Source organism: Cupressus sempervirens, chromosome 8, assembly GCF_028749045.1.
Source record: "Cupressus sempervirens isolate cs-2001-9-10 chromosome 8, ASM2874904v1, whole genome shotgun sequence".
Taxonomy (NCBI): domain Eukaryota; kingdom Viridiplantae; phylum Streptophyta; class Pinopsida; order Cupressales; family Cupressaceae; genus Cupressus; species Cupressus sempervirens.
This window is the reverse complement of record NC_143125.1, coordinates 615,126,234-615,134,397: the sequence shown is the minus strand read 5'-3', so window position 1 is coordinate 615,134,397 and position 8,164 is coordinate 615,126,234. Positions and strand designations below refer to the sequence as shown.

Here is an 8,164-nt window from a genome sequence, read left to right as displayed (position 1 = left end):
GCACCGTCATGCAAATATTAAGAGATCAGCATATTCCGTGTCTCTTGTTTATCTGACTTCACATTAGTCATTGCCTTTTCTTATAAATGTCAATGAAAGTTCACCATAACAAAGTGAATACGAGCGCAAATATAGATCATCGGGACTGTGATCATTTTGTTAAATAGTTCACATGCACATTTATCTGGCGGCATCCTATCAAACAATCAATGCGTAGGTTCATATACTTGGATAGTGGGAATAGTTGAGTCCTTATTGATCAGGCTTGCCTGCAGGTGCAAGTTCATGATTCGATGGCAATGATTATCCATCACCAACACAGATGCATAATGCTTCCCGAGAGTGTTGAGACTTGAACTGGTGGGTTTTCTTCATGCAGAGTTGGGTTTCTCTAGCAAACCCAATATGTGCTTGATTTATCCCCACCGATGGCATCAATATGGAGTTGCACTTGGCGCGATGGATTGGCTTCAATACCATGTGCCATTTCTCATGGAAATTCTCTAACTGAGACAGACATTTGGTCAAACAGTTGGTCGGCTCCCATGATTCGGTACCCAGCCACCACACACCTTCACAGTTGTATTTTGATTACATTCGGAGTCTTTAATAGAAGATTAGGAATATGTTTCCATCAATCCTCCAACTTATCACAGGCACGCAAGATGGACGAGTGTGTGTAACAGGGGTCGCATATTGGACTTTTAATGTTTGATGTATGCTCAATTTCCCTTGCTTCACCATTTCACAACGTGCTCTCGTGCTCACCTTTGAGACACTATTAAATAGTTTGTATGCTCCTTTTGCACATTTGTTGAGCCCGAATATTTGTTAAGCAAATTGAAACTCTTCCAATATATGTGATCTCTATGACAGTGCTCTAAGAAGAGCAACATCCACAGAGATGATCCAAATGAATTGCACATCAAGCTGGATGTTCCCTCTGGGACAGGAAGGCCAAATGTAAAACCAAACAATGTTGCTTTTATTGTCTCTATTGCTCCAAGAAAAGCAGTTCGAACTACAAAAATACGCATAGACATGATCATCCAGGTTACAGAGCTTGGGAGCAATTTCCATCTTTAGCCACTCTAAAAAAAAATAGTGAAAGACATTGTTTCCCACCGAATGTGTAAACACTAATGATGGACCTCCATGAAGCTTGAGTGCCATTTCAAAAGTCAACTTTAGTTTGCGAAAATACAAATCTCGTTCTTCAAGCATTGAAGTTGATAGCCTCCAATCGTATGGAACAGCCAAAATAACATTCGCATCAATCCCAAATTCAACACACCACTTAACCCATTCTCTCCAAACTGAAGACAGTGGACTTGTTGTGTAACTAGGGTCAAGCTCTGTAATAGCAGATAGGCCAGTGTCTGGCATTGACTTGCATTCTGGATTATCTGTTTGATTGTATGGATCGAGCATCATGCACCTAAGCCAACGATGACTAACATAAATCTCCATGGGCTCGTGTATTTGTGCCTTCGTTAACTACTATAACACATCCTCATAATGATTACATGCCTAATTCAGAGGCCAGATATCATCAAATGAGTCCATGATTCTCCATGGACATCTATCTCCTTCATAAAGCTTATTGCCTTACACCCAACAAATGGCAAGTGTCTTTGACAACATTTGATTCCAACTTTTTCTCAGGCGTAAGTGATATGAAGAATGATGCCTCTAATCTACCTACCCAATATAGGGATCCGGCCATAGGTTTATATTGTCATTAGTCATATTGGACTGAGCATGTCTTCAATTCTCTAAACCTGACTTAAGGAAGCCTATCCTAGTCTCTTTGCACATTTTGAGGTCACTGTCCATTTCCAGATGAAGGCAAGACTTTGTCGGATGAACACCGCTGCCTTCAATGTGTGTTTCATCACCATTCTATCGAATTGATCTTTGAGTCACAGAGATTGTAATCTCAAACTTCTATATTAGATCACTGAGACCGAGCCAATGAGCTTCACATCTGACTTCTCCATATTGAACTTTTGAATTTGACCAATTGGGCCAAGGGAACCATCTTAACCACTTGAACCATTTGAAACATTTGAACCACTTGAACCATGTTCAATATGGTTCCAAAGTTACAAAGGAAGGTTTTGAACTTGAGTGTTTGAGCACTTTGGTTCACTATCATGAAATTTCATCCGAACCCTGACTCGCACAATGAAACTTTGTACAACATTTTCAAAATAAATTATAGGAGAAAACCGATATTTTGGGGAAAGGCCATTAAGGGGGACCAAGTTTCCAAGTTCGAAAACTAGGGTCGAAACACCAACTAATAGCACCCAAAGCAAACATCTGAATTTGATTACTCAAAATCACCCTATTGTTGTGTTTTTGCATAGAATCACTAGGATTGAGTTTCCAAGAGGGCACACTTGAATGACTAGATCCAACTGCCCTCAATTGTGAAGCAACTGGAGAGGTAGACCTCCTTTTTTCCTTTGGGACATGCTCACTCATAGGGTTGTAGGAACCAAAACCTATTTGAGATATATTGATGGTTTGCCTCATTGAAGGAACACGAGGCTGTATACCCATTGTGATTCCTTGTCCCTTTCGTCATTTATAACACAATACCCCTACTCTCAAAAATTGTACAAACCTTCTCTGGGGCTTTTCTTCCACTCTACAACCTAAAAATCTGCTAAACCCTCCTCTAAATCATGAACCGAAAAGTGAAAAAACTCATAGTTTTATTCATTGACAGTGGCCAATCATTAACTAATCGACAATCAATACCAGTACACACAAGGCCTAATTACATTGAACAAGTCGATTCAAAGGCTACACCAAAGCATTTTCAATAGCGAAGGAAACCTCATCAAGAATAGAATTGCAGTGAGAAATTCATATAATTCAATTAATTGCTGCTGCTAAACTTGAGCAGGATTTTACAAAATGCATCTACTAGCAAACAGTACAGTGCCTATCCCTGTCTATTTTACTTGCTCCAAAGCATAAATAATATTATGTATACTCCTATTATTGAAAATAAAACTATTCTATGAAGTGTTACAAAAACAACGTGTATCACCTTCACAGATAAAGAGAGGGTGTTTATTAAGAAGACTAAGATAACTATTGTTGAGGTTGAGATTGGGGTCTTGGATTGGTTGAAAACACATAGAGCCTGAGAAAGTAGCGACCGATGTGAATGGTAAAGGAGTATGTTGCAGAAGCTGAGAAAAATGTGGGCGATCATGTATGGCACAAACGATGGAAGCACTGGATCCTGTCATGAGGAAACTGATGACATCAGATTTTTCATTGTCATCATTGCAAATTCATACTCCTCGTCTTTGTTCCATTATTACACTCTTGTGCTCAACAATTCAACAGAATTGATGAAGACAAGTTTGTGCAGCTCTAAGCCACACCCAAACTCAAAAACCAAAATTAATGTGAGCCTACACCATCTTGGACCTGACAAGGCTTGAACCAAAGACCACCTCATTGTCTCTGCTCCAGAATTACTCGCAATTTTGACAAGAGTAATTCATGCACTAGATTGAGCTTGTGCAATGTTGCGGATGCCAACTGAATGAAGCTGGCGATTGCCTTTACACCAGGGCTTGTTTCGAAGATTACCTTCTTGTGAAAAGACCAACACATGACCACAAGTAGATCTTCAGGAGGTGAATTGATCAAGAAATAACTGATGAACAGTGAGCAAAAAAGAAATACGTAATTGACACCGCACTAATCACTACAGAAATATAAATTAAGATTGTCAAGAAGACTGCTGACTCGGTAGAATGGGCATCCATAATACCACTTCATCTCAAGAAAAAATACAATGAAGGATAGATAAGATGAAGAGAAATAACAACAACTTGTCCTTTTTGCAAGGACAAAGATAGAACGAGACCAAAAATGAGGAATCATGCTGAATAGTCATTAATCTTAATTTGAAATAGAGGTAACAAGATCTGAATCACAGGTACCATTTTCAAGACTTCTATATTGCTGATGCCTAACCTGCTCTGATACCATGGCGATGTTTTGCCTAGAATAAAGATAACCATCAATAAATAAAAGAAAGATAAGTACAAGAGATGCAAGATATTTGTCCTCTGAAAACCCTTATACTTGAAGGGAAAAAGCTAGACACAACAAAAAAAAATCTCTGTTATTGATAATAAAATGTTCAAGTACAATGCTTTTCGCTTGATGCAATATATATATGCATATTGAGTAATCACGCATATATAAAGAAATGATAGACTCTTCATCTGACAATTGAAGGTCTCTTCAATTTCTAAAACAAGTCTTTTCATATTTCCAAATGCATGACTCTTGCATGACACGTCTCTTCAAATAATATTATCTCAAATATTATCATAAATATATTCCCCAGCTGTTGACACTATTATCTTTATTTCATCATATGGCAAATGTCGCAGCTACAATATTCAACATCATTAAGGTTGCAACTAGACCCAGTTTCCATATCAACCAGATTAAGGTTCTTCCAAGAGTCGTGACTTCCTCATACTAGCATCCAATTTATTTATTTGGCCAAGAAGCAGTAGCATCATATGCCAATATCAAAACATGAGGAGGCGACTAGGTATTTTGTTCAAGCACCAAAATACACATCCAATAAAGCCAACAATTTTTCATCATTCAATAGAAGCCAACTTTCTTCTCAATGCCATGCCAAATAATAATACTATTCGACTCTAATACTAGCTTAGCAATGGATAATTAAACTAATTTCCATCACTTGCCAAACTCATCAATTTAAATAACTAAAATTTGTCTTGGAAGATATTTCACAAATATAACTTTGTAAAAGATTAAATACCACTAAGAACCCTGTATGACTCCTCCAACAGCCAGATAGGGTAGAATTGTGCACTATCAAATTAGCTTGTTTAGAGTTTCTGTCCTAGCGTTTCCAACTTTCCAGATTTCCACAGAGCTCTCCAAAGCCAAACAAGAGAAAATAACCAAACATATACGAAAAGAGTCATTGTTTTATTATGACAATCTGGGGAAGCTTCTAGAACACTTATCATATTTCTTGCTGTTTTAATTTTTAACTTTAGCCCGGAGACATTAAAATTACTTTATTAAATTTTCTTAAGCAGTCATTAAAATAACTATATTCAACTTATAGATCAATCAAATAATATTAGCCTTAGAGTAGGCTTCTTTGGCTAATGTTAAATAATTAAATTAATAAATTCCCCTTTCCTGGCATTAGCCCAGGGAAAGTAAATAGGCTAACAAGTCCTCCTAGATTACTCTGCGGATAGGGACATAACAAAAGATGTCAAGAATTAGAATTGGAAGTTTTTTTTAAATGATCATAAACAATCCAAAAGATTCCAAGAATGAGAACTGAAAGTAATTTTAAAATTCTGTTCAGTGTAAATTTTCACTGTGTTATGATAATTAGAACTGCCAATTATCATTAGTAGTCAGTTACCATATCAAGAATGGCAGTTTTTGAATCATTTGAATGCTTCATCTATTTAATATTAGTTTTGACTTTTGACACCATTGGGGCAGTCTTGTATGTGTTAGGTTGAATTTAACTGTTAGGTGCAGCAATTTCACCACGACACAAGCAACGGCAAGAGAATGAGCAATTGTGACTTTTGATCCGCCAAATTACTAAAGGAAGCTTGTGCATAGGAGGTGTTTCAAACGAGTTCATATAGGCAAAAGACATATTTGCAGGGCTGTACGAGGTTGGAAATATGTATTATGCATACAATAAAAAGGGAAAGCTCAGTTCCAGTTCAGAAAGGAGCTGATAGAGAGTAAGAAGAGCTCTGAAGTTGTAATCCTCTGTTTGTTCTTATTTTTTACAATATAATTCAGGTAAGTATGCTATTGACACCTATCAGTTGGTTTTTCCTTGATTAATGGAGGTTTTCTAGGTTAAACTGAGTGTGTGTGTTCAATTTTTTACATGTTTTTAGCTGTACAATCTAACTTCCTTCAAAGAGGATATTTACAATTCCAAGTAGAACAATTGTCACTTTTGGTAATTTGTAGTTTTGCAGATAATGTCTTTGATGAAATTACATATCACTTTTATTGCAGGAGTTCTAGATCAAGGCATACTAGATATGTTGATGATAGCTGATCATCATAAATTATTTCCATAGTTCTGGACTCTTCACTAGCCCATTTGATATAGGACTTAATTGCTTAGAAGGGCTTTCAGATTCTTTGGCCAGCAAGAGAGCCCTTGATCTTGATGAGGGCATTCACGATGAAAAGAGTGTGAATGTCAATCTTTGCTGTAAGGCAAGCCAATGGTGCAATAATGCTTGAGATAAAAATTCTGGGCTTTAGGGCCTCAACTAACATGAACAATCCATTGTGAGTTTTTCATACCATCACCCATTGCTAATGGAGATCCCCTATTTTCCCTTGGTAGTGTGGTAGTTGTCCCAAGTATTCTTAGTTTAGTGGCAATTTTTTACTCTCCAAGTGTAAGGGACGAGTTTGAGCAACTTTGACTAGCTAGGAAGTTAAGTTAGTCAGAGATATGAGTGAGATTTGTGCTAAACTAGTCAAGGATGTGAAGTTGAAGTCAAAAGCTTTGCAATGAAATGGATTCGCCAAAGTGTAAAAGGATGAAGTGAAGATGCAAAGCAAGAAGAGATGAAGTTTTAACCTGAAGAAAACACTGATGGAAGTGTGTTTATTAGTGAAATTTGGCTGAGACCAAATTTTATTAGGATCTTCTAAAATCTAGAATCTCCATTATAACTCCTAGAGATTTGAACTTACTCTCAAACATCCTGACAGTATAAAATATAAGCTAAAGGCTTATACTTAAATGTTATAGTTTACATGTTTTGCCTTGCCACTTGATCCTCTCATTTCACCATCTCCAAAGAACACCTTTTATTTGACAAGTACGGAATCCACATTTGCCTTCTACATTACCGGATTCCTCTAGCAATCCCCAAATCCTGGTTCCGGTATGACTTGGATCTAGATTCCTCCCAAATTCTACCTAGATTCCAAAAATGAGGGTTGGGTGTCCAAAACAGGTCCCAATTTAAAATCAAACTACCCTAATTCGACCAATGTTGCCAAAAGTCATTTGAAGAATAGGCAATTGTTTCACATGATGTGGACATGGCAAGTGCCACAACTGTTGGTTGAAATGGAGTTGAAGAGAAATTAAATGTTGACCTTGATTCCTATGAAGATGATAAAGAGAATATGGAAGTGGATATTAAGTTTTAAATTTGAAATATGGCATCTGATTTACGTTTTCAACATATAATGACATTTTGGGACTTCGCAAAGTATGTATATGATATAGTCATATATTGACAATTATGGATTTATCATTTTATGAGAATCTGCATCTAACTTCTTATCACTATTATTATATATTTGAAATTTTGAACCAATGATGAATGAACATTGGCATGTTACATGTATGAATCTATGAGTATGCGTACACACACATATGTATACACACACACACACACACATTCATACATACATACATACATATATATTTGTATACACCAATGGTGGATGAACATCGACATGTACATGTATGAATCTATGAATATACATACATACATATATATGTTTCAAAAATGTCTATATATATACACCTGCAGCCCCATTTTTTTTGGTTGAATCCCCAAATCAAAAGTCAAATCCCAACGAGAATCAGGATCAGCTACTTAGCTTGCCTTGTACAAGGTCGTACTTGACTAGTGCAGAATCTACACTTGTCTTGTACAAACAAGATTCCTCCCCTCACTTTGACGCCTTCAAACTGCCTCCTTTAACTGATTTTGAGCATAAACAAGATGAATTGAGACCTCTTCAAGGCGATTTCAGGCATTTGCAAGATGAAATCAACAATGAATGGAAATGTTTCAAGTGAAGATTCAAGAAAAATGACATCAAGTAAAAAGGAAGGAGCTATAGTTTTACAAAACTATTGGTGGCTGAAGGAGATTTTAAAGCCCAACACCTTTTATTTGACAAGTTTGCACTTGCCTTGTAGAAGGTTGTACTTGACTAGTAAGGATTCTGCACTCGTGAAGTACAAGTACAATGAACCTCCCTTCAATCTTCCTAGCCATCAACAGGTCAAAGAAATGTAATCTGCCACCTTAATTTTGGTTTTCTTTAACAA

The 8,164-nt window shown here is 36.8% G+C and overlaps 1 pseudogene across 1 annotated transcript; it reads right to left on the bottom strand.

The window, feature by feature from the left end:
* Positions 1 to 237: 237 nt before the first annotated feature.
* Positions 238 to 5,859, bottom strand: LOC149543925 (phospholipid--sterol O-acyltransferase pseudogene; annotated as a pseudogene). Its single transcript, XR_016355725.1, has one exon. The product of XR_016355725.1 is annotated as a phospholipid--sterol O-acyltransferase pseudogene (transcript).
* Positions 5,860 to 8,164: the final 2,305 nt, after the last annotated feature.